This window comes from Wyeomyia smithii, chromosome 1, assembly GCF_029784165.1.
Source record: "Wyeomyia smithii strain HCP4-BCI-WySm-NY-G18 chromosome 1, ASM2978416v1, whole genome shotgun sequence".
Classification (NCBI taxonomy): Eukaryota; Metazoa; Arthropoda; class Insecta; order Diptera; family Culicidae; genus Wyeomyia; species Wyeomyia smithii.
This window is the reverse complement of record NC_073694.1, coordinates 69,743,628-69,757,912: the sequence shown is the minus strand read 5'-3', so window position 1 is coordinate 69,757,912 and position 14,285 is coordinate 69,743,628. Positions and strand designations below refer to the sequence as shown.

General features: G+C 39.5%; 1 protein-coding gene and 1 long non-coding RNA gene across 6 annotated transcripts in view; one reads left to right on the top strand and one right to left on the bottom strand.

Annotated features, from left to right (window-relative positions):
- The window catches only part of LOC129730860 (beta-1,4-mannosyltransferase egh), a 43,156-nt gene that overhangs the window by 9,162 nt on the left and 19,709 nt on the right, over positions 1 to 14,285 (bottom strand). The window contains exon 1 of one of the 5 annotated variants that reach the window (XM_055690475.1): positions 3,700 to 3,979. The exons of 1 other annotated variant lie outside the window; for it this stretch is intronic. The gene's annotated coding sequence lies outside the window, so the exon portion shown is untranslated. Of the gene's footprint in view, positions 1 to 3,325; positions 3,634 to 3,699; positions 3,980 to 14,285 lie in introns of those variants that run through there. 3 more of the 5 variants (XM_055690467.1, XM_055690458.1, XM_055690483.1) reach the window with 3 other exon arrangements.
- Positions 12,808 to 14,238, top strand: LOC129730889 (uncharacterized). The gene is made up of 3 exons (XR_008728939.1): positions 12,808 to 13,019; positions 13,859 to 13,930; positions 14,033 to 14,238. It is a non-coding gene; the product is annotated as an uncharacterized LOC129730889 (long non-coding RNA).

The window sequence follows — 14,285 nt, the reverse complement described above, 5'->3', positions numbered from 1 at the left end:
AAAGCTATATTCGCGGCAGAACTGTTACTAGGTGTTGTTGACGCTCCTATAATTTTGGACCAATTAAATTTGTATGTGCCATCAATTCCCCTACGCCGGAGAGACCCGCTAAGGTTGGAATTCCGGAGAACCGAATACGAACGAAATAACCGATAGTTTCGATATGTCGACAGTTCAACGAAGTCCACGAACTATTCGATTACACTATATCAGTACCGGTGTTCAAAAACAAAGTGAAACGTCGCCGGTTGGAATCTATTGTCAGAAATAGTACACACTGCAACATAACCGAGAAAATCGCCTAGCTACGTATTTTCCAGACGGCAACCCAAGGGTTATGAGCGTAATTTCATCACCCGACAAAACTGTTTATGTATTTGATTGTAAATGTGTTATGTAATTCTGTGACAGTAATTTTCTGTAAAATCGTGTAAAAGCCCATATTTTTACGCGTTTGTTAGTGAATGTGGAAACCCCAGATTTATACACAAAGGCATTTCCCCATCACCCCTCATTAAGACTGTGAAGTTAGATGAGGCTGAAGAAAATAAACAATAAACAATAAAACTGGTCTGAGTAACGTTTAATAGTTCTCTTCAGGGAATTGTGATGATGGCGCGGTATTGACTGGAGGAACGAAGTTTCGATAAAATCTTCTCACTTGATAAAATATAAGTCCTGCTCATAATAAAACTGACCAGAGGAATATTGATTCTCTCCAGCGAATTGTAATTGGCGATATTAGCAATGGGAATGAGGATTCGATAAGACTTTTTCCACTTGACATAGTAATTTCCTCTTAGAATAAACCAGACCAAAGTGGAACGTAAGGTGAAGTCTCACTCCAGAAAATTGTAATTTGGCGATCTTGGTAGGAAAGCTAGAGGCTCGGTATAGTAGAACAGTAAGCTTGAAACAAGAGGGTATCACCTTACGGGTTCGACCACAGCGAAACAAGGGGAGAGCTCGGACACTTTGCGTACGATCCTAGTTCTGGTGAACTATACAAAATCGGTCGTCGATTAAATGGAGGTGGTCGATGCAGTAACGAGCTGTCTTTTGGTCGAGTTCGAAATGATAGACGTTAGCGAAGTCAAGAATTTCCTCGGTATGCGGATCGACCGGGATCAGCAACAGAATATGATACGTATCAGTCAACGGCGCTACTTGAAGAACTTGCTCGACCGGTTCCAAATGCAGAATTGCCGTCAATCGCGCCAGCTGAAACTATCGAAAATGCTAGAATCGAAGACAACCGACAAACCGTACCGCGAGCTGGTTGGCTGCTTCATATATGTCGCATTAACGTCTCGATCGGACCTAACGGTTACCACGAGCTTCTTGAGTCAGTTTCAAGCATACTCTAGCGATGAACAATAGGTACAACTTCAGCGAGTCCTCCGTTACATGCATCAAGCCGGTAACATATTCTGAGTAAACTATTCGCATAAAAATGTATTTAATCAGGTAATCAGTCTTCTCCAGATAAGTAGACTCTATACCAGAGAAACAAGCCTAAAATAACTTCGAATTTTCATTTTGATTTATTTCAAATTTCGATCCACATTCTTTCCCAAATGTGAAAGAAGAATATCAAAACTAAAAAAAAACATTTTGATTGTGATATGAAATTTCTTCTTAAAGTTTTTTTTTCTAAAGTTTAAAGTCTAATTATGTATTTAAACCATTTTTGTTCTAAACATTTGGTTACACTAAGTTGAAATCCAGGGACACTGCTCTTCGCACATTAGAAAATGATAAGCCGAGATTCTTTTTATCAATAGGTTTCATCCAGAAAAAAATGCGTGATAGATATTAGAATCGGCTAACGTTCAAAATAACAGTTTTAACAGACGATAATAGAATCTGCTAACGTTCAAAATAACAGTTTTGGATAAACTTTAAATCACGTTTTAACCCTCTGATGCCCCAATTTTTTTTTTCACTTGAAAAAATTCTAGCCGCTTTGTTTTGTGATTCGTAACACATGTCTGATAACAAGAAAACTCCTTTGAAGAAACGATGTGAAACAAAAATGGCAATGTGCGTCACACAGGACAAACAATTTTATGTCCCATTTATGTGGTTTGTCTGGCATACATTGTTTCATTGGTTTTCATTCCGGGTGGAGCACAACTGCTAATCAACGCATAGTGCTGCTTCATTGGAACTGACTGCAAGATTTGATTGAAATAGTTAATTATTGGTCGAATTTTTTATAGCTTATCGTATCCAGAAAATCCTTCACGAGGAACTGCACTGTATGTTGTCGTTAAAGTGGATATTTAAGTATATTGCTCGAAACGATATTTCGGCATGGTTTCTTTGATTGCTTCTAATGCATACTCAATCCAATTTTAACGAATGCTAGGATAACTATAAACAAACATAGAATACAAAATTGCTACAAATTTGCAATTTTTTTGCGGTGTAGTGTTTTAAGTTGATCCAATATCTTTCTGGAAAGCGTAGAGATTCGTCTAAATAGTTGAAGTATTTAAATTTTTCAGCTATTTAAAATTTTCAGCTATTTGAATTTTTCAGGTAAGGGTTCATACCTATAAAAAAAAATGAAAGACTTTGGTAGTACAAGTTTTTTGTCTTGTTAATGATTTCTTTGAATGCGCCTAACTTCGACTCACAATTTATGACTCTAAAAATGTAGAACGCGACGGCCGAGCTTTTGGCTCAACATTTTTTGGGGCAGTTGGCTAAATGCGCTTCGCATGTGTAGGATAATTAAATCTTTTTCGTCACTATCAAAATTATCCAAAATATCACAGTCCAAGTCAAGCTGTCAAGCTTCTGCACCATCAGCTCAGTAATTTGTCGGTCAGGCAACGATGAAAGATTAGATGAAGAAAACGATGAGTTTCGATTCCTGTCATCTTTTCATGACCGAAAAAGAAACAGATCAAAAAACCATGCTTTGACATCAGCAAAAATTTCAGGAAAAAGGAAAAAGTGATGTCAGTTCATTTTATGAGAAAAAAGTATTAACAGAGGTTTTAATAAATAGATATTAAGTTTCCAATGAAGGCCGTCTAAAGGCAGCACAGAGTGTTGAGCATTTCAAAGCACAAATTTTTTTTTTTTTTTTGAAAAAAACTTCAATTGTAGAAATCGATTTTAATCTTTTACAACCGGAACAAAAAAACACGAAAAGATAAAAGAAGAAAAATAAATTAATGACGATTGCTAGTTCCCTATCAAAACGCACTCGAAACAGCCATACATTGATCACTTTATACACTTTCATTAAATCATTACTTTCCCCGGTTGATAAGAAAACAGCAAAGTACGATAAAAATGCGCCAATATTTACTCATACTGCACCAGAGTTTAATACGAAACTGCCGCTCCATTGACACTGGCTTTTAGCAATCTCAGTAGGTTTCTAGCACAAACGGGCATTAATATTTATGACACTCGGGAATCCTTTCCAGCACTCCAAAACTCGGTGGGGACATCCTGCTGACACACTGATCTGATGCTTCCCGGCTGGGTGGAATACAAAATCTGCAAGGACACTCCCAACCAAGCAAAGCGGAGTGTTATTTCACTTTCATAGCCCGACTACAAGTTTTGTAGTCCTTCTATGGCACTAATTGCGAACGAAAAGTCCTGTCGAGACGGACGGCACAAAGGAAAAACGGCAACAAGAATAAACACGACTGCAATTCTCGCGCACGCGTGTACCTGCTCTGTAGGTTATGCAACAAACGATGTTGTCGCAGTTGTTGTCGGCGCCGGTGAATCGTATCAACTAACGGGGCTGCTAGAGTACTCGATATCGATGTCGACGACGGCCTTCTCCGCTGCTGAAGTACCTGTCCCACTAGGTCAAGACGGTTCCAGCGGTTTATACACACCGGCAACGATGACGACGTCGTACACTCGGGGCCTACTGCATGAGCGCGTATGACTCTGTCTAGGCAGTGTCAACCAGCGACTGTGTCAACCCTGACCAACGTAACGAGAAACACTAAACCCGGCATTCCGTGCGGCAGTCTACTGTATACGTTCGCAGCAGTTTTATTGTTATCAGCTGTGCACTTTACGTCTCCGCCTCCCTTTTTTTCGTTCCCAGCGGAAAAACACCAATGGACTTCTAAATATGCAATAAATCCATGCACGTGGTACATGCGGAGAAAAAAACCTAACGTTTGTCGTTAGTTTTTAGTGCTGTTAGATTGTACATAAAAACACAGTTTACGGCAACCATCATATCACATAGTAGCAACGCATAATAGTGGTCGCTACTTTATGTGGAAAACAGAATTTGACGAATTTAACTATAATTTTATTCAGTTTCGATGACGTCCAAAATTCTCGTGAACCGAAAACCGCTATCAAACGGAAACATTAATCTGTATTGAAACATACAATCCGATACACCACCATTAGCGTATGCATTCTTATCAAATTGAGCTCATCCTACCCGCGTTTCACATTTCCCATCCTTCAACTTGAAATCTTTGCCATACACAGACTATCAGCTGGTGGTAGCTCCAGTCGGAAGGTCGTGTTCATAGTCACAAGTTGTTTTTTCTGACTTTTTTTTTTATTTTTAAGTACAAGCTGATTACGCTTGTGCTCTTTCAACCAGAAAAAAAACGTGTGACTCATCGCCAGCCGTGCGACCGTACCGAGTACATTGTGTTTCATGTTAGCAACAAGTGATTGGCTATCAGGCAGGAGTTCCTGGAATCTATCCTAGTGTGGGCAGAGAGTGTGGTAAATCGACGATCGATCAACGAGTTATCGAGTGAGGTTATCGCAATCAATCGGGAGCAAGTTACCATTCTTTGTGCAACGATTTATAAATCATCGTATAATTCAAACTTCAATGCGTAACGTGAGCATAGTTTGATGCGGCATCCACTTGATACATTTGACGTCATTTGGGAGTTGACACAGTCTGAGCTGGACTTGGCAGATAGTCATCACTGCTTACCATGATCGTTCCCATACTTAGCTGAGAATGAGGGTGACAGATTTGTTTGAAAATTATCTCATACTTCTTGAAAACCTAAAAAATATATTTGAAATTCAATGAGTAGCTCGTACAAGCAAAAGTCGGTCAAAATCTGCCGATATTTTGGAAACGCCTGCACAAAATCTTATAGACTCCGATCTGTCTTTCTGGCAGAGCTCGAATCCCTTTGCGAAAAAAGTGTCGAGGCTATCTATGGCTATCAAAAGACGAGGCTATCTATGAATCAAATCGTGTTTTGATGTCCCGTCGCAATGCAATAATTAAACTCCTGCCAAAGGAGCAGGATAAAAATGACACTAAGTTCCTTGCTGTTGAATAATTCTCAAAGCATGCAATCGCTTAGAAATGACCTGGCGTGTATCTTCTAATACCGAAGCAAGCTGTCCCTGCGTTTGGCATGCAATTCCTCCAAATCAGCGTCTTTGAAGGTTTTTGGCGTTCCTTCAAACGTACATGTACGATGTTGATAACCATCGAAATTACCGTCTTATAAGCGACCTAACTAACCGCGGCACATTGTTTCACTGAGAGTAGCATTCTCGTATTAGTTTAACTGTCGATACGCTTCACCATTTTTGTTTAATGAAATGAGAAAAGCAACACTCGTGAATGACGATTTTTTGCACATAATCAGACATTTCCAGGCAACCAAAAGTATATTACGCCATAATAAAATCACTAACGCGTCAAAGCGGTTTGTTCGCCATATGTCTCGGCTTGACTCATTAAGTTTTAGAGATGTCAAAATCGACCAGCACTTACTGCTGGCGCCATTCGTTTGCTTACAATGAAAGAGTAGACATCGTAGTAAAGTTGCTAGCGAGAGGTGAGCGACCTTAGAATTCCACGGAATGAAGCGGAATCACATCTGTACCACCATTTGTTGGCACTAGAAGACGGTGAATGCAATTCCTCTCCGTCACTAAAACGGCTGAGGTTGCAATCCAACGTAAAAGGAGGGGCATCGTTATTGCGCGATCGTCACGCTCGACGTAAAGAACGCGTTTAACAGTGCCAGCTGGGACTCCATAGCCTTAGCACTACAGAGCCTCAGAGTGCCGGCGCCGTTGTACAAGATTCTGGGTAACTACTTTCTGAATCCAGTGCTAGTGTACAACACAAACGAGGGTCAGAAAATCGTCCCAGTTACCACAGGTGTACCGCAAGGTTCCATCCTGGGTCCGGTATTGTGGAATGCCATGTATGACGACGTGTTAAAACTAACACTCCCTCCAAGGGTGGTGATTGTAGGCTTCGCCGACGATATAACTCTTGAGGTCTATGGCGAGTCAATTAGAGAGGTGGAGTTAAAGGCCGCGCTATCCATACGCGTAGTGGAAGATTGGATGCACTCCAGGAAACTGGAGTTAGCGCACCATGAGACAGAGGTTATTGTTGTAAATCACAGAAAGTCGGAGCAGGATGCATCGATCAGTGCTGGTGCATTCACTATCGTCTCAAAACGCTCCTTGAAGCTTCTGGGGGTTATGATCGATGACAAGCTCACATTCGGGAGCCACGTCGATTACACCTGCAGGAAAGCTTCCATGGCTGTAGCGGCACTATCCCGCATGATGGCAAACAGCTCAGCGGTCCGTAGCAGCAGGCGCAAAGTCCTTGCTAGCGTGACCACGTCCATACTCAGGTATGGAGGGCGAGTGTGGTCCAAGGTTTTGGGTACCTCGTGCCATCGTGGCAAACTCGAGAGTACGTACAGGCTAATGTGCCTACGGGTCGCGTGCGCATACTGAACAGTATCGTACGAGGCGGTTTGTGTCTTGGCCCATCGGCATCATCGTCAAAGAGGATGTAGAGTGCTTCGACCAACGCGACACGAGGGGTATACGCAACACTATACGGTCATCTTCAATGGCTAGGTGGCAGCGGGAGTGGTCCAACACTACAAAAGGTAGATGGACACACCGACTCATTCCAGAGTTAGCAGCCTGGATTAATAGGCGCCATGGGGAAGTAACCTTCCATCTGACACAGATCCTGTCAGGCCATGGCTGCTTTAGGCAGTACCATAGGTTCGGGTACGCCGAGTCCCCTATGTGCCCCGCATGCACGGGTGCGGGAGAAAACGCGGAGCATGTGTTCTTCACATGTCCGCGTTTCGAGCGGATAAGAGACGAAATGCTGGCAATAAGTGGGACGGACACCACGCCAGAGAATATTGTGCGTAGGATGTGCGAGAATAGGGAAATCTGAGATTCATCAAGGCCGCATCGCAGATCGTTAATATTTTGCAGGGCACCAATCGACAGGAAACCATCGACGTGCCCCAGTTAGTTAGTAGTTAACTAACTGGCCTGAATAGGCTGCTCTGCTACCCGTAGAGGTAAGTGCTAAAAAGCATGACTGGTCCTCTCCCTGAAGTAATGCCTAACGGCGGTCCCGGGGAGACCAAGGGCTTTGGCTGTCCAGCTTAAGGTTGCTCAGCATGAGTAAAAGCAGAAGACGGGCTTGGCTAAGGGCCGTGCGAAACCCAGGCGGCCGCGTTCGGCGAGGACCGCAGTATCCATCAAGACGGTCGGGGAACGGATCCGTCGAAAATTAACCGCTCCAAACAGTGAAAAAGTACCTGGCGAATATGGGCATACATGTCAGGAAGCGACAGTCTCGTCCACTGGTCTCGGAGCTGCAGGCAATGACGCAGCGGCTGCAGCTGAATAAGATGGTCCAGTCGGTTTTCCCGGCTAATCGCGATTAGGCTATGGTGATGGACGACGAGACCAATCTCACCCTGGATGGCAACGACTGGCAGGGCACTTCGTATTTTACTTTCCCCACGAGGGAGTGAGCTCCGAGGTGAAGTTCATTCCACACAGAAAGTTTACGAAAAAGGTGCTGCTGTGGCAGGCAATCAGCTAAAAGGGCCGCGTTCCTGTCGTTCCGGACTAACCGTGAATAGGGAAATTTATAGTACAAATTACATGCCGCAAGTTGTGTCGTTCATCAATAAATATCATAAGGGCGAAGGCGCGATACTCTGGCCGGATCTGGCGTCGCCCTACTACTCGAAGCGATCGTTCGAGAAGATAGAGCGGCTAAATATATAGATGTGGTACCCAAATCGGTGAACCCGCCCAACATCCCCCAGCTGCGTCCTATCGATTAGTGGATCGGATATGAAACCAAAAGTAGAGGCAATCCTCATTTCCCTGAGAGTTTTTCAGATTTCCCTGATGTTTCCTGATTTCATTATTCGAAAAATAAATTCCTGGTTTTCGCCACCCTGCAAAGATAAGGTCATTTGAATCTGAATTTGTCCTTATTTTCCATGATTTTCTGTAATACTCTTAATCTGACTATTCGGATCTTGATTTGTTGATTCGCAGATGCAAAAATCTTCGCTCCTCAATTATTTTCAAAAGTATTTGTCACATTTTACAAATGAAGTTTTTTCGCGAATTTCAAAATTTACACATTTTTTTACCGCGGTCTCTTCCGGAATCACATGCAAAATAAGATAACGTAGAACGAGAAGAATGAAATTCACAATTTAAATGTGAGACATTCAATTGAACATCTTCGTCATGAAGTTCATTGTTGTTAAAGAGGAAGTCATGGAAAATTCACTAAAGTCCACAAGGGAAAAGTTCATGATCTTTCATCCTGTACAAAATGATGGATTAAATGGATACGAGGGTGTTTGTGGAGCTAGAGAAAAATCTCTATGATGCACAATGATTTGACTCATAATCCAAAAATTTGATTTTTTGCTTTGTTTTGACAATTATGAAAACTCATTTTTTTTTTTGACTATTCCAGGGTGTTTGAGATGTTGAACTATTGTCGTAGTTAGTCGTAAAAGCGAACGTAGTTTTATAAGTAAGTAGTGCTAACATGACTAAAAGTTATATAATCAATCTCAGTGGCGTTGCCAAGGGGGAGGGTTACCCTAGTAACAATATTGGTTTTGTCAGAGTTTCAAAGCGCTTAATACAGCCAAAACAGCGCTATAAAACTTTGATAAAACCAGTTCTGTTACTTGGGTATGATTGAGCTCCGTTTGTGCGGAGAAAATAACGACCACCCGGAATTTTTATTGAACAAATGTAAACCTAAAATACTTCAAACCCGAAAAACACAGTTTTCTTTTCCGATTTTGTTTCCCGTTTTTTTTTTCAAGTTCTTTAGTTCTTGGCTTTGTGTCTGTCGCCTAGAGTTATCAAGAAAGAAAAACTTTATCGCTACTCATTTTTGTTGTTGCCATGCGGCCGTCGTTGTTTCTTTCATGAGAAACAAGGTGTCCAGTATCAACACCGCATTTCTACGCCGGAGTATCGGGAAAATATACTATTTCAGATTATGCATCGGAAGGCTGCATCAAATGTGTGTGTGTCTATGGGAATGGAATTTTGTGGTTTTACCTTGTTCCAGGAAAGAGGTTTTAATACGATAGAGCTGAAGCTGAAATTTACAATGGAGACTTTTTTCGAGAAGATAAAATATTTGAAACCTACCGCTGAACGAATAATGACCATGCGATAAAAAACAATTCGAATGTTGATCTTGAATTGAGCATTGACTAAGCCACGCAAGGATTCACTTAAAACAGCACGTGCGTTGCACGGAATGCTGGTATCACTAAAGATAACAGGAAAATACTTTTTTTTCTACGTTGTTACCCCTATTTTTCTAATCTCGTTTTGCTACGTTTTGCTCTCATCAGTCATCAGTATTCTCAAAATTTACATTTTATTTTATCAAACATGAATGTGCAGTCTTATGCAAAAGCCTGCCGAAACAACCACTGCCAAAGATGTTCGATAGCCTGTTTAAGAGTCGTGCGTCAATTTAACACATGATTATTTTTTTACGCACATCAAAATATGATGATCTTTTCAGGGTCAATGAGCCGTGTCGAATGAACATATTCATAAAAAAATATTAAGCCTTTTCTAGCAGCAACAGGTTTTTCACGCAAAACAAGCAATTCTTCGTAGGCTAATAATTTGAATGGCATGACCTTTTTCATTAGAGTTTCAGGTTCGTTAGAATTTTTAATTGGATCAATTTATTAGCAATTTCTTCTTAGAGTTACAGAACCATATTCAAATAGATAGGTAGATTTTTTAGTATTGTTCTATAACTATTTCTCTACCACGTCATAAAAAATATACCATGCTGGCAAGCAACGTGGTGTCGTCCCACACTGAACTATGAACTAACTCGTTTCCCTGAATCGGTGCGAGCACACGAGTTATCAAAGTAATAAATCAAGAATAAAGAGCTTTCTTTCTCACAATGAAAAAACTTTTTAATTTAGAATGAAGTTTCGATTGACGTTCAGAAAACTATATCTGTGGGTTTGGAATTTTTGCTGCCAGCTAAATTTATTTTCGGATGAGTGATAACTTGATTTTTATAAAATTAGGATAAAATATCGACACGATAATTTCTAATAATACTAATTATTTGCTCCTCTGATCTTGAAATTCTTACATTCAATTCTATCAAATATACCATAAAATAATTTGTGTTGATAATAATAGTCATTAGTTGTTTGTTTTTTTTTTTTTTTGTACTTCGTAATGACCGACGTTGCGATAGGTGGTACAAACTGATAGTCTGCTGAACTTTCGACCTACAAATGATGGCTTTAAATAACTCAAGTGCAGCACTAGATCACGGCGTGTGATTCATATTCATAGCTTTATCAGCGCCAGAGATTCCGTCTCGGTTGCATCATCGGAGTATTATTAAACTACACTAATAACACTAATTATCTGTATCCGTCTTGCCTCTTGACTGAGGAACGGTTATAATTTTACTCCAGAAGTTAACTTTTTAATTGGGTCGCATAGGGCGGTGTCACAAATACCAATCAAATTAGGTACAAAAACTGAGTAAATATCTGTTCTGTGCTTCTATCACGAATAATCTAGACACATTTTAACAGCTGAACTGATCTGAACACTTTTAGTTGTATTCGAGCGGGTGAAAACCTAGTTGATGACTATCGAATATTTCTAGTTCAAAATGTATGTATAAAAATGTGTTTGCCATATGTGGTAAACTTCACTTGATTATCTCGGTAACGACTCAGAAATTCAAAAACTTCAATCAAATTTTCGGTTACTGTGGACAGAATAAAGTGTATTCCTAGGTATGTTGTTCAACTTTTCCAGAGCACAAAACAAATTTACATTTGCGTCACAACATGACATCTTAAAATTGCATGAGCGTTAGAGCTTACGGAAAATGTGGCAAAACCCGCCACATTTGTTTATCTGTAGCTGCTAGAAACCATACCAGAAAATTTGACACTTTTACCGTTGCATTTGTATATTTTTGTAAATAATAAACAATTGATCAGCAGAAAATTGCGGGCTCTGGATAACTTCCAATGGTGTTTAGACGACTTAAGGATCTTTTCAGAACACAGTTTTTTAAGATGTTTAGTTTATTTTCGCATTAATAAAATATAATAGTCCCCGATTATGTGAACAAATTCATTTACCGTCTGGTAGCCGCCTTACTGAACAACTCAACTTTTATTTCATTTTAATAATTGTTCAAAAAATTAATAACAATACATTGATTTCCAATTTGAAACACAGTTTGTACCGATTGTTCAAGTTCTTCAAGAAATAATCGATGTTCGCCAAACAACATCAAAAATTATAAATGCTCTCGGTGATATCGACGCTGAAGTTGTTGCTAAATTAAACTTTTTAACGATACTCTATCTGTTTTTAGTTCCAATTTTCATTACGACTTATCGTGATTTCTAAACTATCCATTTCAAATTAGGCTAAATGTCATAAACCAGCCCAATTGGGGGGATTGGATCACGCAAGTTTCCCTATCACATAATTGTGTTAAAATGAAGATAGACCTTCTGACAGTAATACTAATGTACAGTGTAATTGAACTTAAATAGCTATAAAAGTATGGACCACATGTTATTACCTACACGGTTCAATAGGTAGGGTAATAAAATTCGCAATGAGAAGGGGTTTCCGTAAAAGGCACCACCACTCCAGCGACCCCACTACAATCAAATTCACGCTCACCTCCACATGAAAAACACAGAATAACCGGTGCTTACTGTGAACTATTCTAGCTACTGCCGTTTATCTGTGGCTTGATATCATTGTTTCGATCATCGTTTTTCATTTCGCGGCTATATGAATGCTATTAAACCATTGATGACAGAAATAAAGATTACAGGCTCACAACGACCAACTGATATGGGTTGTTACGTAACACAACCAAATGGGTTAAAACTTTTCCACAAAAACGCCTCTTTGTTCCGAAGTGCGTCTGTAGATGACAAATCTTTTATGATTGTTGAAAAGTACTCCAATGACAACCACAGCAGATTACTCAGTGAACGTCCATACAATGTTTCAACTAATCTTTGTTTTGTTTTATTGGTAGGCTACAAGCTGCCAAGAGTTTTGTCACATTTATCAAGAGTGACATAACCGGAGAGAAAATCGAAATCAATAGAACTGATTGTCCTATCAGAGCCCAGTTGAGTACATTACGATAGAATAAGGTCGAAAGCAGCGGCACCATCATCAAAACAGTAGGCACAATCAGTTGTTTTTTTCCCCTTAGTAGTACGTGACTTTTGGCGTTTGTTCGAGTTTGCTCTGTGGTAAAGATTTTATTATTTAATCTTTTTATTCTCTTCTTTTTTATTCAGTAACAGCGACATGCACCCATTGTCGACCATATGTAAAATATTTTTATTTCTCTAGGAACTACTTGACCATCAATTTGCGTTACTTACTGATACTTAAGTGAATTTTTGGGAGAAATTTACACTAGTCGACGAACGTCTTTAACATGGACACTACCTTTAAAATTACTAGGGATTCCACTCTGGTTACGCATGGCCTATAGCCGCCATAGCTTTTATTTCTCGTTGTTTCGTGTCAGTGGAAACATTTATTTTAATAACGTGAATTATGCCAACATACAGGCATTGGTTGGGGGATTTTAGTATTTATTCAGCGTGTCATTCTAATGAGGTACGTTCAGAAACCGGACAACAACACAGGTAATGATAATAGAGATGTATAAAAAAGATTCATATACGATAACTTTTACGTAGAGTTTGAAATTACAAATATTTAACAGGTAGAAGCCAAGTTACTCCGCCGATACCTTACAGTATCGTATCCAAAAACGGCGTTATAATACCAAGGTTATTTATAACATTGAATCATTATGTTGACAATGATTAAATTTAAGAATTGCGCACCACTCGATTCGAAACAAAAATATACATGTTTATGTTATGCACAATTAACAAAAAATCTGGAATATATTATCTATGTTGTGTAGAAGTACCATAATCTGAATCCCAGCACATCGAAACATTAATCACTGAACTAATCTTAACAAAGGCTACGCAAATTACTTTGTGACAAGTGAAACTCTCGTTTGCAACTGGTTGGTATGGTCTTTTTGAGACATACGAGCTAAAATACTGGCAATACTGTATAAATATAACCCATGTAAAGTTCCGCGAAGGTAAGGTCATTCTCAAAAATCAACAGTTGAGGACCTTTTGGCTCCATATATTTGAAGGAATCTTATGAGTTGCGAAGAATCTCTCAGTACATGCATCAGTAAACGCTGAATATTTAATCCAAATCCGCAACGCAACCTGAATGTAAAACAGAGTTGAGTCTTTCAAGTATTGGGCTTGAAATAAGCCGCTTTCCTTCAAAAAAAAAAGTATACATTATAAATCCAATTTTATATCATTGGCTTACTTTCAAATTGAAGCATAAAAATATTGAAGTAAACAAAATTTGAAATGTTTCGACAGTGCTTCTAACTAATAAGTTGTAATTTTTCTAACAAATCTTTTTCATAACTGCAACTGAATAGCTACATCATTGTTGATTGATGAAAGCTGGCAAAAGAGTTCAATGCGACAGAAAATCGAAAATGATTCTTCGAGTAAGTCGGTTTTCATTTACTGCATTCAGTGAGTACTGAGTAGCAACCAGTCGCAAGACACCCGTTTTTATCTCTTATCACTTACATGTGTTTTTTTTTCAGAATCAAGGCTATCTTTCAGTAACATATGATTGTGCGAGACATGCTTGAGAATTCTAATTATAAATTAGGTCAATTGATTGTTTCGTTATTCCTTTGAGTGGTTTGAGCTCTTGAATTAATATGACTATGGACAGATTTTTAAGGATTGGACCAATTTAAAAAGCCTATTTCCATGATCTGGGGCGAGATCCCGACGGACCACGTGCGTGCCGCGAGCGATTTTTTTGAAAAACGTCACCAGCTCGTTATACAC